The sequence below is a fragment of the Myotis davidii genome, unplaced genomic scaffold (assembly GCF_000327345.1).
Source record: "Myotis davidii unplaced genomic scaffold, ASM32734v1 scaffold766, whole genome shotgun sequence".
In the NCBI taxonomy this organism is placed as follows: Eukaryota; Metazoa; Chordata; class Mammalia; order Chiroptera; family Vespertilionidae; genus Myotis; species Myotis davidii.
The window spans coordinates 527,425-541,400 of record NW_006296846.1 but is presented as its reverse complement, the minus strand read 5'-3'; the positions used below and the strand labels follow the sequence as shown (position 1 = coordinate 541,400).

Here is a 13,976-nt window from a genome sequence, read left to right as displayed (position 1 = left end):
TCTTTTACCTCCTTAGTTAAGTTTATTCCTAGGTATCTTAATTTTTTTGGTGCAATGGTAAATGGGATTGTTTTTGTTTCTCTTTCTGTGAGTTCATTATTGGTGCATAAAAAGGCCATAGATTTATTGGTGTTAATTTTGTATCCTGCTACATTGCCGATTTTTTTTTTTTGCATCTTTTGAGTATCAATTTTGCACCTTTGTTTCACAAATATTTAAACATTTTTGTATATTTCTTTTTTAAGCAATAAGCTTCTGTGATAATTTAATTTTTAACAGTACTCATAAAATAACGAATGCTTAGTTGATTTAATGACTATGATCTTATATATGAAATTTAATTGGTCTCTGAAAAAATTCTCTGACAGTCAGTATATCATTTGCAAGGAGCTAAATACATTTCAAATCAAAATTTTTCTGACACTTTAATATCATCCCATATTGCAGCTTTAATTTTTGAAGTATCATATTCCCTCATTATATCAAACTCAAGCTATGGCTGACTCCACTTCTGAGCTTCTCTCATTTGCTCTTCAATTCAATAAAGATCAAATCTGATTCCCTTGATATTAAACTTTGGATGTTCCCAGCATTTGGACCAGCCCTTAGGCTTCATTTTTACTTTCAGGCAATTAACAGGAGCTTCTTGGCTCAATTCTTGTAGACTTGGCTTCATATTAACATCAACAGTGCTGTACTCAGGAAGAGCATCTCCTAAGTATAGCAAGCTGTCATCCAGCTGTTTCTCTAATTTGACCACTTGGATCTCCTGGATTCCAGGATTGTAGAGTTCAGAGGAAATTTCAACACTTTGTCCTTCAATAGTATTCCTAAGGATAAAAGTGGCTCCAAGTCCTGCTCCTGATCTCTGGATGCAAATCCCGAGAAACTGGCTGGTTTTTCCATTGGCATATGGGTTGGCCTGAGTAACACTACAAATGCTTCCAACATAGAACTTTGGGGTGTGGAATACTTTTCTCCTTTATAACATACTTTTTCTTTCTGAAATTTCAGAGGATTTGTTTTTCCTCTTTGAATGGATTTTGGCTGAGTTGCTTCAGTGGTGAGAAAGTAGAGAGCTGTGTTAACTGTCTATGAATGAGGTCTGACTATAGGTAAAGAAACTAGTCCCTCAAGTCACACACAAAAACAGTCTCATTATTATAGTCCTTATATTTTCAACTCTAAACAATAACTCTATATGCCTAAATATCCAGCAATAGGGAGTAATTGGATACATTATAGTACAACCATTCTCTGAAGTAAATATGTCGGAATCAAATTTGCTTCTACTAATACATACCAGCTTTGTTTTTGGGTTCCCAGCCATCAGCAGATGCCTGCCTTTTCCTAGTAATACTCTGAGTGTTGAGGGTAGATAGATGGCAGACCACCCAGAGGAGCTAAGCCAGGGGTGGGCAAACTTTTTGACTCAAGGGCCTCAATGGGTTCTTAAACTGGACCGGATGGCCGGAACAAAAGCATGGATGGAGTGTTTGTGTGAATTAATATAAATTCAAAGTAAACATCATTACATAAAAGGGTACGGTCTTTTTTTTTTTTTTTTTTTTTTTTAGTTTTATTCATTTCAAACGGGCTGATCCGGCCCGCGGGCCATAGTTTGCCCACGGCTGATAGCCATGAGTCACTCACTTGAAGCAGGGAGAGCTATGGCCATTATATTTGGAGGGGGATTAGGTATGTGCCAGAGGTGGGGGTCCAGTATCTGTCCCTGAATGGAGTTTCCAGAAGTCCCACATTGCAAAAACAAATTTGTACAACAAAAGTTGTACCTCTTAAAGGGTTTAATATCTTTAAAGAATTACTTTGAAATAACATTTGTGAAGGTTACAATGAAAAGATGACACAGGAAGGAGTCTGAAAGCAGGAGCGGTCAACACCTCTGTGTGCTGTGCCAGTTTGCTCCCCCAACCGCCAGAGTTAGGCTTCCTTGTCCCAGCCGCCCCCACCTTGGTTTCACATCTCTTAAGTTAGATAAAATTTGTGTCTCAGTGTGGGTTCCCGGAAGAAACCTAAGAGAATAATTTGAATGTAAGTAGTTTATTTGGAAGGGAGTACTCAGAGAGGAGGGAAGCCAGAAAAGAAAGCCACCTGTTAATGGTACACTAGCCAACCAGCTCCTGCAGTCTCTGTATAACTGGAGCTTAATGTACACCTAATAACTCTGTGAAAAAGAAAAACATGTCAGAAAACTAGCCATGTAACACAGTGTGAATCCTACAGAGATTCATGCCAGAAGGATTCTTTCTTTTAAATTAGTTGTTATGTGGGATGCCATAGCTTGGGCTTTTGTCCCTTTTATTTTATTTATTTATATGCCATCTAAAACAAGTATGGCAAATAGTATAAGCTCAGACATCAACTCTGATTGAGTGATACCACACTCCAGAGTTGTGATGAGAACACCCCTGAGTGTTCATTCATGCTCAGAAATAAAACCAAAGATTATTGACATGAAGGGGAAGAGCAATACTCATGCTTTGTGACTGCCATCCCTAACCTAGCTGTCATCCATACCCTGTTTATTTATTTGTCCAGGCCCAATAGAACATACTGTGAGAACTTGATAACAATGATATAGGTATCTTTTAAAATATTATAGCTAGAATATCACGATTAGTTCATAATAAGAGAAGTTAAATTAATTAAAACCACAGGACCATTTTTTTAAAAAGTCTACAGATTGACAATTATTAAAAAGCATGGGTGAGTTTTGGGGGTAAGAGACTCACATGTATTTTGGTGAGTATCAAACTGGTACAACCCCTTAGGACAAAAAAATATAAGAATTTTAGTGTCTATGCCTTAGATTCAGCAATTTAAGTCTAGGAAACTAACTCACAAGTATATTCATATGTACACATAAATGTACTTGAGGTATATTCCCTGAAGAAATGTTAGTGATAGCAAAGATTAGAAACAACCCAAGTACCCATCACTAGGGGAAATGTTAGATAAATTGTACTATGTTCAGACAATGGAACACTAAGCATCTGAAAAGAATAATAAAGATAGTGTATGTAGTGATAAATATAGAAAACTCTTCATGATAACTTGCTAATAAAGGTACAAAATTAAAAAAGAGAAGGAAAGACACACACACAAAAGTAGTACACATGTATATTTGTTCATGCAAATTATATATTTAAATGAAAAAATGTGTAACAGAGGTTACCTCTGAGGAAGAAATATTTGAGGGCAGGTAGATAGAAGCGAAAGGAATATTTATTTACACTCTCCCACTCATATCTTCTCAAACTTTCTTTGATTTTAAAAAACATGTTAATATATATTTTTAAGTAAAGAAAATGAATTCTTAGCTAATTCTAATTGTTCCCTATCATACTACCTTTTCTTCATTAATCTTAATGTGGAAGGAAGGAAGGAAGGAAGGAAGGAAGGAAGGAAGGAAGGAAGGAAGGGAAGGGAAGGGAAAGGAAGGGAAGGGAGAGAAGGAGGGAGGAAAGATCTCTCCTATTTCCTCATGCAGAGAAAATCATTGTTAATATTTTTGGATAATTTTTTGGTATATCGATATTGCCATTTAGTCTTTTTTTCCTCTGCATAAGTATTTCTTTGTCTTTTAAAGTTAAAAGTGTGGTATCATATTGCACATAGGCTTATATTTTTGGCCTTCCACCAATTTTTTATTATTATAGAATCAAGTTAAGGATAGATACTGAACAAACTGAACTTCCCACATATTCTATGGACAGAATTTGGGAGTTCAATGTCATGGTTAAATTTATTAACAATATTAGATTTATCAGAAACAAGATAGTATGTTCCTTCTTTTAATCTTCATATCCTTAGCATTTCTCACAGTGTCTGCTAAAGAATAAGTCTTGGGAGATAATTCTCCATGAATTTCTCACATTATACACTATTCCAGGTAGAAGATTGACTGCCTTTGTTCTGGACTGTTTTTCAAGGATGTCTGTATAGCAAACTGCTTTGGAAGAGTGAAGAAGTGTCTACTTCAACAGTAATAAGCAGGTGTGTTTGCTATTGAGTATAAAAGACCTGGTTTGCCAAGGTCAGAGTTCCTCTCAAATGCTGACACTGGTTACTGCTACTGCTGTAAGTCTGTGTCTCTGACTCAGGAGTCTCATTTCTAGTATGTCTGCCAGCTTCTATGAAACTGTAACAAGCTAACTTGTTAAGCTGAAAGTAGGGTAAAATCTCATATCCTTCACAGCTCCTGAGAGTAAGTGCTCAAAACAAAAGTTCGTTGAATTAAATAATTTTTAAAATGTTTAGGGGACTTACTCTTCTGACTAATCAACAGTTGCCCATGTAAAAAGCCCAAGAACATCTCTTGGCTAGGAGCTCTTTCACAATACAGTATGTTTTTATTATAGTACCAGTGTGTGTTAGTCATCTTGTGTTTATTTTAGATATCAGTGTTGACTTAAAAAGGTTGTCAGTAGTCTGTTTGGACTTGACTAAACTTTCAGTTGTGTGATGGAAACCGATTATTTACTTAAGCATTCCCTAGTCCTATAGGAATGACAGATTTTGGGTGGCTTCTGCTTGTTTCTGCATCAGTGTCCCTCATGGATGAGGACATGGTTTTTTTGTTTTGCTTTTTTGGTGTGTTTTAAGTGTTTTATTTTTTTAATATCTTTATTGTTGAGAGTATTACAGATGTCCTCCCCTTTCCCTCTCTCCTTGCCCCTCTTCACCCAGATCCTGCCCCACCCTAGGATTTCACTACCTAATTGTCTGTGTCCACAGGTACTGCATATAACTTCTTTGGTTAATCTCCACTCCTTCCCCCTTCCCATTGAGATTCATCAGTCTGTTCATGTTTCTATGCCTCTGGTTCTATTTTATTCATCAGTTTGATGCCTTGTTCATTTATTTGTAGATTCAACTGTTGATAAATAGGCATTTATTGCCATTTTGTTATTCATATTTTTTCTTCTTTCTCCTCTTTCTTCTTCTTCTCCTTCTCCTCCTTCTCCTTCTCCTTCTCCTTCTTCTTCTAGAATACTCTTCAACATTTCATGTAATACTACCTTAGTGGTGATGAACTCTTTTAGCTTTTTCTTATCTGTGAAGCTCTTTATCTGATTCTCAGTCCTAAATGATAGCTTTGCGGGGTAGACTAATCTTGGTTGTAGGTCTGTGCTTTTCATCACTTTGAATATTTCTTACTTTTCTCTTGCTGCTTTGAAGATTCTCTCTTTGTTTTTAGCCTTTTGCATTTTAATTCGGATGTGTCTTGGTGTGGTCCTCTTTGGAGTCCTCTTGTTTGGGACTCTGTGCTTCCTGGAATTGTATGTCTATTTCTTTCACCAGGTAAGGAAGGTTTTTTGTCATTATTTCTTCAAATATATTTTCAATTTCTTGCTGCCTCTCTTCACCTTCCAGCACCCCCATAATGCGAATGGGGTACACTTGAAGTTGTCCCAGCAGCTCCTTACACTACCTTCATGTTTTTGGGTTGTTTTCTTTTTGCTCTTCTGATTAGGTGTTTCTTGCTTTCTCAGCATCCTCTATTCTACTGTTGCTTCCCTGTAAATTATTCTTCATTTCAGTTAGTGTAGCCTTCATTTCTGACTGGTCCTTTTTCATGTCCTTGATGTTGATATTAATTTCCTTGAAATTCTCACTAAGTTTCTTGACATTCTCACTAAGGTCCATGAAGCTCTCATTAATTTCCTTGAGCAACCTTATAGCCATTGTTTTGAACTCTATATCCCATAGTTTTCTTGCTTCCATTTCATTTAGTTCTTTTTCTGGAGATTTCTTCTGTTCTTTCATTTGTGACATTTTTTTTCTATCCACATTTTGGCTGCTTCTCTGTGTTTGTATTAGGTAGAGCTACTATGTCTCCTGGAAACCATGATCTTGTGTAGTAGGTATCCTGTAAAGCCCAGTGGCTCAGCCTCCCCAGTCACTTGAACTGGGCACTTTAGGTGGGTCCCTGTGTAGGTTGTGTGCACTGTCTTACTGTAGTTGAGCCTAGATTGCTGTTGGCATCACTGGGAGGAATTTACTCCCAGGCCAATTGGCTATGAGGGCCAGCTGTGACTACAATGGAAGAGTTGCTGTGCAAGAGACATCCTATGGAGCAGGACTTGCTTCAGTGGGGCTTTGGTGCTCACTGAGTTCTCCCCTTGACTATGCTGATTGTGGATACTGTAGAGTTGTAATCTGGTGTGGTATGCAGCTTTCCACTGAGTGCTCTGGCTCTTGGGCCTCCTGGGAGATGCAAAGTTAACCACTGCCTGTGTCCTGCTTAAGACTACTTGGCATAAGCTACAAAGTGATCTGCAGATGGCTGCTACTTGTGTTTGTCTTAGAGATGCCTAGGAAAGGCCAAGTTGTGAACGTTGCTAGTGCTGGGCCTGAGGCCACTTATCAAGAGATATGGGCACACTGAGTCCAGCTGCTGCTTTGAGAGATTTTAGGAAAGTCTGAAGCCTGAGCCAGAACAGGCCATTCATATGGAAAAGACACTGAAAATTAGGTGGGATGGGATCTCAGGGAATCACTAGGGTGGGGTGAACAGTGAAGACTAGGTTGATGGAGACTCAGATATAGTGCCTGCCAGTCAGCTCTATAGGGAATGGTGGCGGGGGGAGGGGGGGTTCCCCAGCACTTTTATCTGGGAAAAAGCTGTTCCCAAGTTCTTTCCCTGATGCCACACAATTTATTTCCTCCCTGTATGTCTCTGGATCCTTTCAAGCTGCTGCCACAGTCCTGGAGCTCAGAGGGAGTGAGTCCATTCCTTTAAGAGGAACTTCCTAGGACTCCAGCAGCCTTCATATCACTCAGCCTCAATCCCAACTGGTTTTGATAGCCAGAAGTTATGGGGGCTTCTCTTCCCAGGACTGAAACTCTGGGCTGAGGGTTCTAGTGTAGGGCTGGGACTCCTTGCTCCTCACAGGAGGCCTCTGCAGCCAAGATATCCCTCCTGATTAAAAAAATGCCACACGTGGTTGTCGGACCAGCCATTCCATGCCTCCGCTCCTCCTACTAGTCTCAATGTGTTTTCTTCTTTAATTGTCTAGTTATAGGACTTCCATTCAGCCAGATTTCAGGTGATTCTAAATGATGGTTGTTCTGTATGTTATTTGTATTTTTGATGTGGTTGTGTGAAGATACGAGTATCACTGTTTTACTCTGCTACCATCTTGATTTCTGCCGAGGCCATGGTTTTGGTATACAGAGCTGAAGTTGTATTTCTCTTTATAAAAATAACAACAAATTATCTTCAGAATGACACTTTCACCTGGAACACTAAATACCGACTTTGGTGTTTCTTTTCCCATTTGCTTCAGAGGGGAATTTGTTCTTCTCCCCTTTTTAAAATGCCTGGCAACTCTGAGCCTGGAAACTCTTTTCCAAAAGAAAGTGTCCCAGTCTTTCTGCAATGCCTGATAGCCAACAGCCACCTGTTCCCCTCCTGTTAACCATCAGTCCAAGATCCTGGGCAGAGGGCTGGTGCCCATCAGCTGGGAATCCCGGAAGAAATATGCTTTTTAAGATAAACAACTGATTTAAGGTCAATCATCATTCATAACTATCTTAGAAGCTATATGGCATGTCAGGAGGGAAATTGATAGGATCCAGGAAACATAGGCTTGCTTCTAGGTTGGGATCCTGGCAAATCACTTGACATCTCAGAATCTTAGTTTTCCCATTTGTAAAATAGTAGCAATGATACCTGCTTTGCCTATACCATAATGTTGTTTTGAGCATCAAATGAAATAGCTCAATTATGGTTAGAAAATGGAACAATCTTACAGCACTTTTATCAACATTTTGGCTATAAATTTAGAAGGGCTTTTAAGACTATAAAGATCTGCATAAATAGAGGCATTCTTAGTAAGCAGTGTATACACCACACTCTTTTTGAATTTTTTCTTCTTTTTTTTCCTTTCCACTGAGGAAAACGTTACTCTAAAAATCAAGCCAATACACCCTTGAATACTATGATTGAAATACTTCATGATTGATATATTTAGATCATGGAACACTGATTTTTAAGATATATTTTTATTGATTTCAGAGAGGAAGGGCAAGGGAGAGAGAGATAGAAACATCAATGATGAGAGAGAGTCATTGATTGGCTGCCTCCTGCATGCCCCACACTGGGGATGTACCCTGACTGGGAATCGAACTGTGACCTCCTGGTTCATAGGTCAATGCTCAATCAATGAGCCACACGGGCTGGGCCACTGACCTGGTTTTTAGACACGTTTATGTGATAAGCTGGACCACAGCAATCAAAAGTGAATTAAATCAGCATTCTATAAAATAATATAGAAATTGTCATTTCTTTCTGACTCATTAGGTTTTCTTAAAAGAGTTAAAACTCAGGCAATTACCCTTGACCCAATTTGTCCCAGCAAGACCCTGAACAGGATAAAGAATGACTGTCTAACAGCTTGTCGACTTTTGTCATGAATCGGCTCCCTGGGTGGCACAGAGAGACTTTCTCAATTATGAGATGAAGGACTGATCACACAAAGAGCAGGTCATTGTGGCAGCAAGTCACTATTGCTGTGATCGAAAGTTGTATGTTTTGCCCTGACTGGTTTGGCTCAGTGGATAGAGCTTCGGCCTGCAGACTGAAAGGTCTCAGATTCGATTTCAGTCAAGGGAATGTACCTTGGTTGCGGGGACATCCCCAGTAGGGGGTGTGCAGGAGGCAGCTGATCAATGTTTCTCTCTCATCGATGTCCCTAACTCTCTATTCCTCTCCCTTCCTCTCTGTAAAAAATCAATAAAATATATATATTTTTAAAAAGTTGTATGTTTTGCCACAAAATAGGAGAAAAAGAATTAACATAATATTCATTTGTTAGTTTTTGTTGTGTGGCATAACAATATAATATTAAGACCTGTTTCATGGAAATATGGAATAAAATTCATAAATTATATTCATAGAGATATTTATAAATGTGACAGAGGAATACATATTTCTTTTTTGTTTGTTTGTTTGTTTGCTAATCCACACTCAAGGATATTTTTTCCATTGATTTCTAGAGAGAGTGGAAGGGAGGGGGAGAGACAGAGAGAGAGAAACTTCAATGTGAGAGGGAAACATCAATTGGTTGCCTCCTGCATGCACCCTAACTGGGGTCAGGGATCGGGGTGCAACCGTGGTACATGCCCCTGGAGGGAATCAAACCTAAGACCCTTCAGTCTGCAGGCTGACACTCCAACTGAGCCAAACCAGTTAGAGCCATATTTCTTTTTATAACTTAAATAACAACATACAGAAACTAATTCATTTCCTTTTGATTTTAATAATTACTACTAAATGTGTTTATTGGTCTTAATATAAAGTTTTAATTATACTGAGGAAAGCAAAAATGCTCTAGAGAAGCATTTTTTTAAACTTCTTCAAATTTCATCTTCAGGATCATTTTATAGTGTTGTCTCACCAAACTGTAATTACTAGTTTCATGTTCTTATGAGAGAACCCTTTTTTATAACTGATTTATGGCTTGGCTACAAGATTAAAGTGGTGAATTATTTACATGAAGATATTATGATTCACTCATAACTTGCTGTTTAAAGATATTTTTATAGTTCTGAGGCTGCTGTATATGCTTAAGGTATTGAAGGTATGATGATTTCCTAAAATATTCCATAAATAACACATTATGAATTTTAATTCACTTTAAATATATACTATACATTTTTTACATAAGACCCCTAAATTGACCATCTTGTTAATAACCCATATGCATTTTCAAAATAAACAGTCATTCCGATTTTCTATTATAAAAGACCAGCTAATATTTTAACAGATAAAACTGGAGGATAGGGTCCTCACTGGCAGTCACATCAGTCTAGCTGAAAAGATGCAAAAAAAGCCCATGTGTTTTTCTGCCTAATGTAATGTTTATTGATATCATCTGTTACATAACAGCATCAATATTGGTAAAGTAATTTGAGAACAAACTAGGATTCATAGCACTCATCTCTCCAGACAAACCATAAAGAATCTAAATGTTCTGATATACTAATTCACTTTCATTTGTTTGCACTTATTTAACACAAATGTGTTCCTAGCCAGGAATATTTCTTCCTTAATGTGCTATCATTGACCTTTGTCTTTCCCTTTGGATAAGTAAGGCTTCTAATTATTTTTATGATGGAAAAACTAAACACATACAAAGGCAGAAAGAATAGTACAATAAAATTCATTGCAACTGTCATTCAGCTTCAACAAAGTTTAACACGTGGCCAATCTCATTTAACCTTCCATACTTCATGTCATTTCATCCCCAAATATTTTTCTGTGTTTCTCTAAAAGATACATATAAATCTTAAAATAATAACCATTCACACAGTATGGGGTATGGTTTCAGTGTTAGAAGAGTTTAGCCAAGTATAGGCTGAAGATTAAAAAATGTTTCCTGGGAATTAAAAATTATGCTTACAAATAGTTGTAGGTTTAAATATTTATTTTCAAAACAGGTGAGCCATTGTATTCTGTGATGGCTTACAATTCCAATTGGTTGGCACTTGCCCAGCCATTTCTAACATTCTTTCATAACTATTTGTGGGTGGATGGATGAATATGCTGGTGGCTGAAGCAAACTTGGGAAACTTTTCATGTTCTTCTCATTGAGGCTGGTGGAGCAGGTGGTGGTGGTGGGGTTATACAGCCATAAAGTAGCAGGGAAAGATTCTCTGAGGTCTGCCAGGTGCAGAGGAAACTCTACTTTTCTTCGGCTCTGTACTAGTCTCAAGCTAGGGACACTTCTTTCTTACTGTGTTGTCATTGACTGCTTTTCTCTGGCACCAGGGGTCTTATACAACAGTGAGAAAAGACATAGGGAGGCCCAATATTCTATCAATACAAGAGGTCTGGTGCAAGAAATACATGAACAGGGGAGTCCCCTCAGCCCAGCCTGCATACTCTCCAATCTGGGACCCCTCAGGGAATGTCTGACTGCTGGTTTAGACTCAATCCAAGGGATCAGGCTAAACCAGCAGTCAGACATCCCTCTCACAATCAGGGACAGCTGGCTCCTAACTGCTCACCTGCCTGCCTGCCTGATTTCCCCTAACTGCCCTCCCGCCATGACTGATCGCCCCCCTGCGGACCTGGTCGCCCCACGCAGCCTGCCAGCCTGCTGTTCGGTCGTTACTGTTACTGTGATGGCATCCTGGACAATTTGCATATTCCTCTGGGTATAAACTAGAGGCCCAGTGAATGAAATTCATGCACTGGAGGGATGTCCCTCAGCCCAGCCTGCACCCTCTCCAATCTGGGACCCCTCAGGGGATATCCAACTGTTGATTTAGGCCTGATCCCACAGGCCTGCCTGCCTGATTGCCCCTAACCACTTCTGCCTGCCAGCCTGATCGCCCCCTAACTGCTACCCTGCCAGACTGATTGCCTCCAACTGCTCTCCCCTGCCAGCCCGATCACCTCTAACTGCCCTCCCCTGCTGGTCTGGTCACCCCTAACTGCCCTCCCTTGTAGGCCTTGCCCCCCCGCTTACTCTTTTTTATGCTAATAAGGTAGGTATGCAATCCTGATGTATATGTTTATTTTTCAAATAACACTACAAAGCTACCTAAAGCCATTTGGAATATATAAAATGAAAAAATAAAATGATCAACGTTCAATGACTACAATATATATTTTTCTGTTTAACACTAGAGGCAGAGGCACAGTGCATGAAATTTGTGCACAGGGTCAGGGGGCAGGAAGGGGGGCCTCAGACAGGTTGTGTCCACTTGAAATTTGGGACCCCTCGGGGGATCATCAGGCTAAACCAGCAGTCAGACATCCCTCTCACAATCAGGGACAGCTGGCTCCTAACTGCTCACCTGCCTGCCTGCCTGATTTCCCCTAACTGCCCTCCCGCCAGCCTGATCACCCCTAACCACCTCTGCCTGCTGGCCTGATTGCCCCTAACTGCCCTCCTCTGCTGGCCTGTTTTCCCCCAACTGCTCCCCCCGCCATCCTGGTCACTCCTAACTGCCCCCCACACTGGCCTGGTCACCCCTAACTGCACCACCCCGCTAGCCTGGTTGCTTCCAACTGCCAACCCCCCCACCCCCCTGCCAGCCTGGTCACCCCAGGCAGCCTGCTGTTCAATTGTTTGGTCGTCCCTCACTAACCCCCCTGCTGACCTGGTCGCCCCACGCAGCCTGCCAGCCTGCTGTTCGGTCGTTACTGTTACTGTGATGGCATCCTGGACAATTTGCATATTCCTCTGGGTATAAACTAGAGGCCCAGTGAATGAAATTCATGCACTGGAGGGATGTCCCTCAGCCCAGCCTGCACCCTCTCCAATCTGGGACCCCTCAGGGGATATCCAACTGTTGATTTAGGCCTGATCCCACAGGCCTGCCTGCCTGATTGCCCCTAACCACTTCTGCCTGCCAGCCTGATCGCCCCCTAACTGCTACCCTGCCAGACTGATTGCCTCCAACTGCTCTCCCCTGCCAGCCCGATCACCTCTAACTGCCCTCCCCTGCTGGTCTGGTCACCCCTAACTGCCCTGACTTGTAGGCCTTGCCCCCCCGCAGCTGCCCTCCTCTGCAGGCCTGGTTGCCCCCAACTGCCCTCCCCTGCCTGCCCTTTTGTGGCGGCCATCATGTGATGATGTGGAGGTAGCCATCTTGTTGCAGCCAAGCTGCCCTCCTCTGCAGGCCGCCATCTTGTGACGACATGGGGGGAGCCATCTTGTGATGACATGAGGGCACGAGGGCCACCTAGGCTTTTATTAGTATAGATATGGAGTGTTTGCATAGTTTTTTATTGCTTACCAAGTATTTTCATAGATGTCATGTTTGACCTTCACCACAATACTGCTAGATAGCTATTACTCTTATGGTGACTGAGCTATAAGGTAAGGATGAAAGCTAAAGGATTTATCAATATTGTGTAGGAGATGAAGCTGGGGCACAAGGGTCTTTTGGCATGCTCATGGTTGCTTTGTTTTTCTGGGCTGTCTCTGGACTAAAGCTTTTTAAATAAATAAATTCTGAAATGATAAAGGATCAAGAAAGGAGTGTGGAATGAGTTTACAGTGAAGCATCTTAAAGGGACAAGGCAATAGTGGACCTCCTTTTCCTTCTCAAATCTCCTAATTGGGAATGAAGCTACCCTTGTCTTCTCTTGGAGGGATGGGTCTCATTATAGTGATTTCTATCTTTTTAAAAAAAAAATTGTTATTGTTGAAAGTATTACATGTGTCCCTTTTTCCCCTCATTGCTCTCTCCCCCTAGCCCCCACCTCCCTCAGCCCTCATCATGATTTCTATCTTAACAGTAGAAATGGAGTCAATGTATTGATTCCAGGCCCCTGCCAAAGAAGGGTTCTTTGCCTGGGGCCAGGGCTAGGTTTCAGCAGTCCATAGGCTTGGGCGAAAAAAAATGTTGTTTTCTGGAACCTCTATTACTTCCCTCAATTATGAATGTAGATTTCAAACCATAGTAATTATTACCTGTTCCTCTGTACCCAAGAGAAACAAAAGACATTTCCTTGTAACATTATGATTATAGTAGATATCTAATCACTACTTCAAAAATAGTAGCTACTAGACTTGTGCCTAGATCTTATTATTTAATGTCTTAAAGCACATATGTTATTATAAAGTTTTAAAGCCATTTTGCTGACTGTATCTAATCTAATAAAAGAGAAACATGCAAATTGACCATACCATCACTACATCCCAAGCAATGCCCACCAGCCAATCAGAGTGACTGTATGCAAATTAACCCAACCAAGATGGCGGCCGGCAGCTATGGAGCTGGAGCAAACAGGAGGTTTGGTTGCCGGGGTGATGGAGGAAGCCAAGCTTCCCACCAGCCCTGGCCAGCTGCGACCTCCGCTAAAGGCAACAAAGTTTCAATTATAGAAGCTAAATAAATCCCAGATACCTGCTTCCAGCTAGCCTCCACTGGAAGCTTAGGTAGCTGGGGACCGTGGCCAGCCTGCAAACAGCCATCAGCCCCTCACCCAG

The 13,976-nt window shown here is 40.7% G+C and overlaps 1 pseudogene; it reads right to left on the bottom strand.

Moving 5' to 3' along the window:
* Nucleotides 1-406: 406 nt before the first annotated feature.
* On the bottom strand, nt 407-5,406 carry LOC102756426 (annotated as a pseudogene).
* Between the last annotated feature and the right edge of the window lie 8,570 nt (nt 5,407-13,976).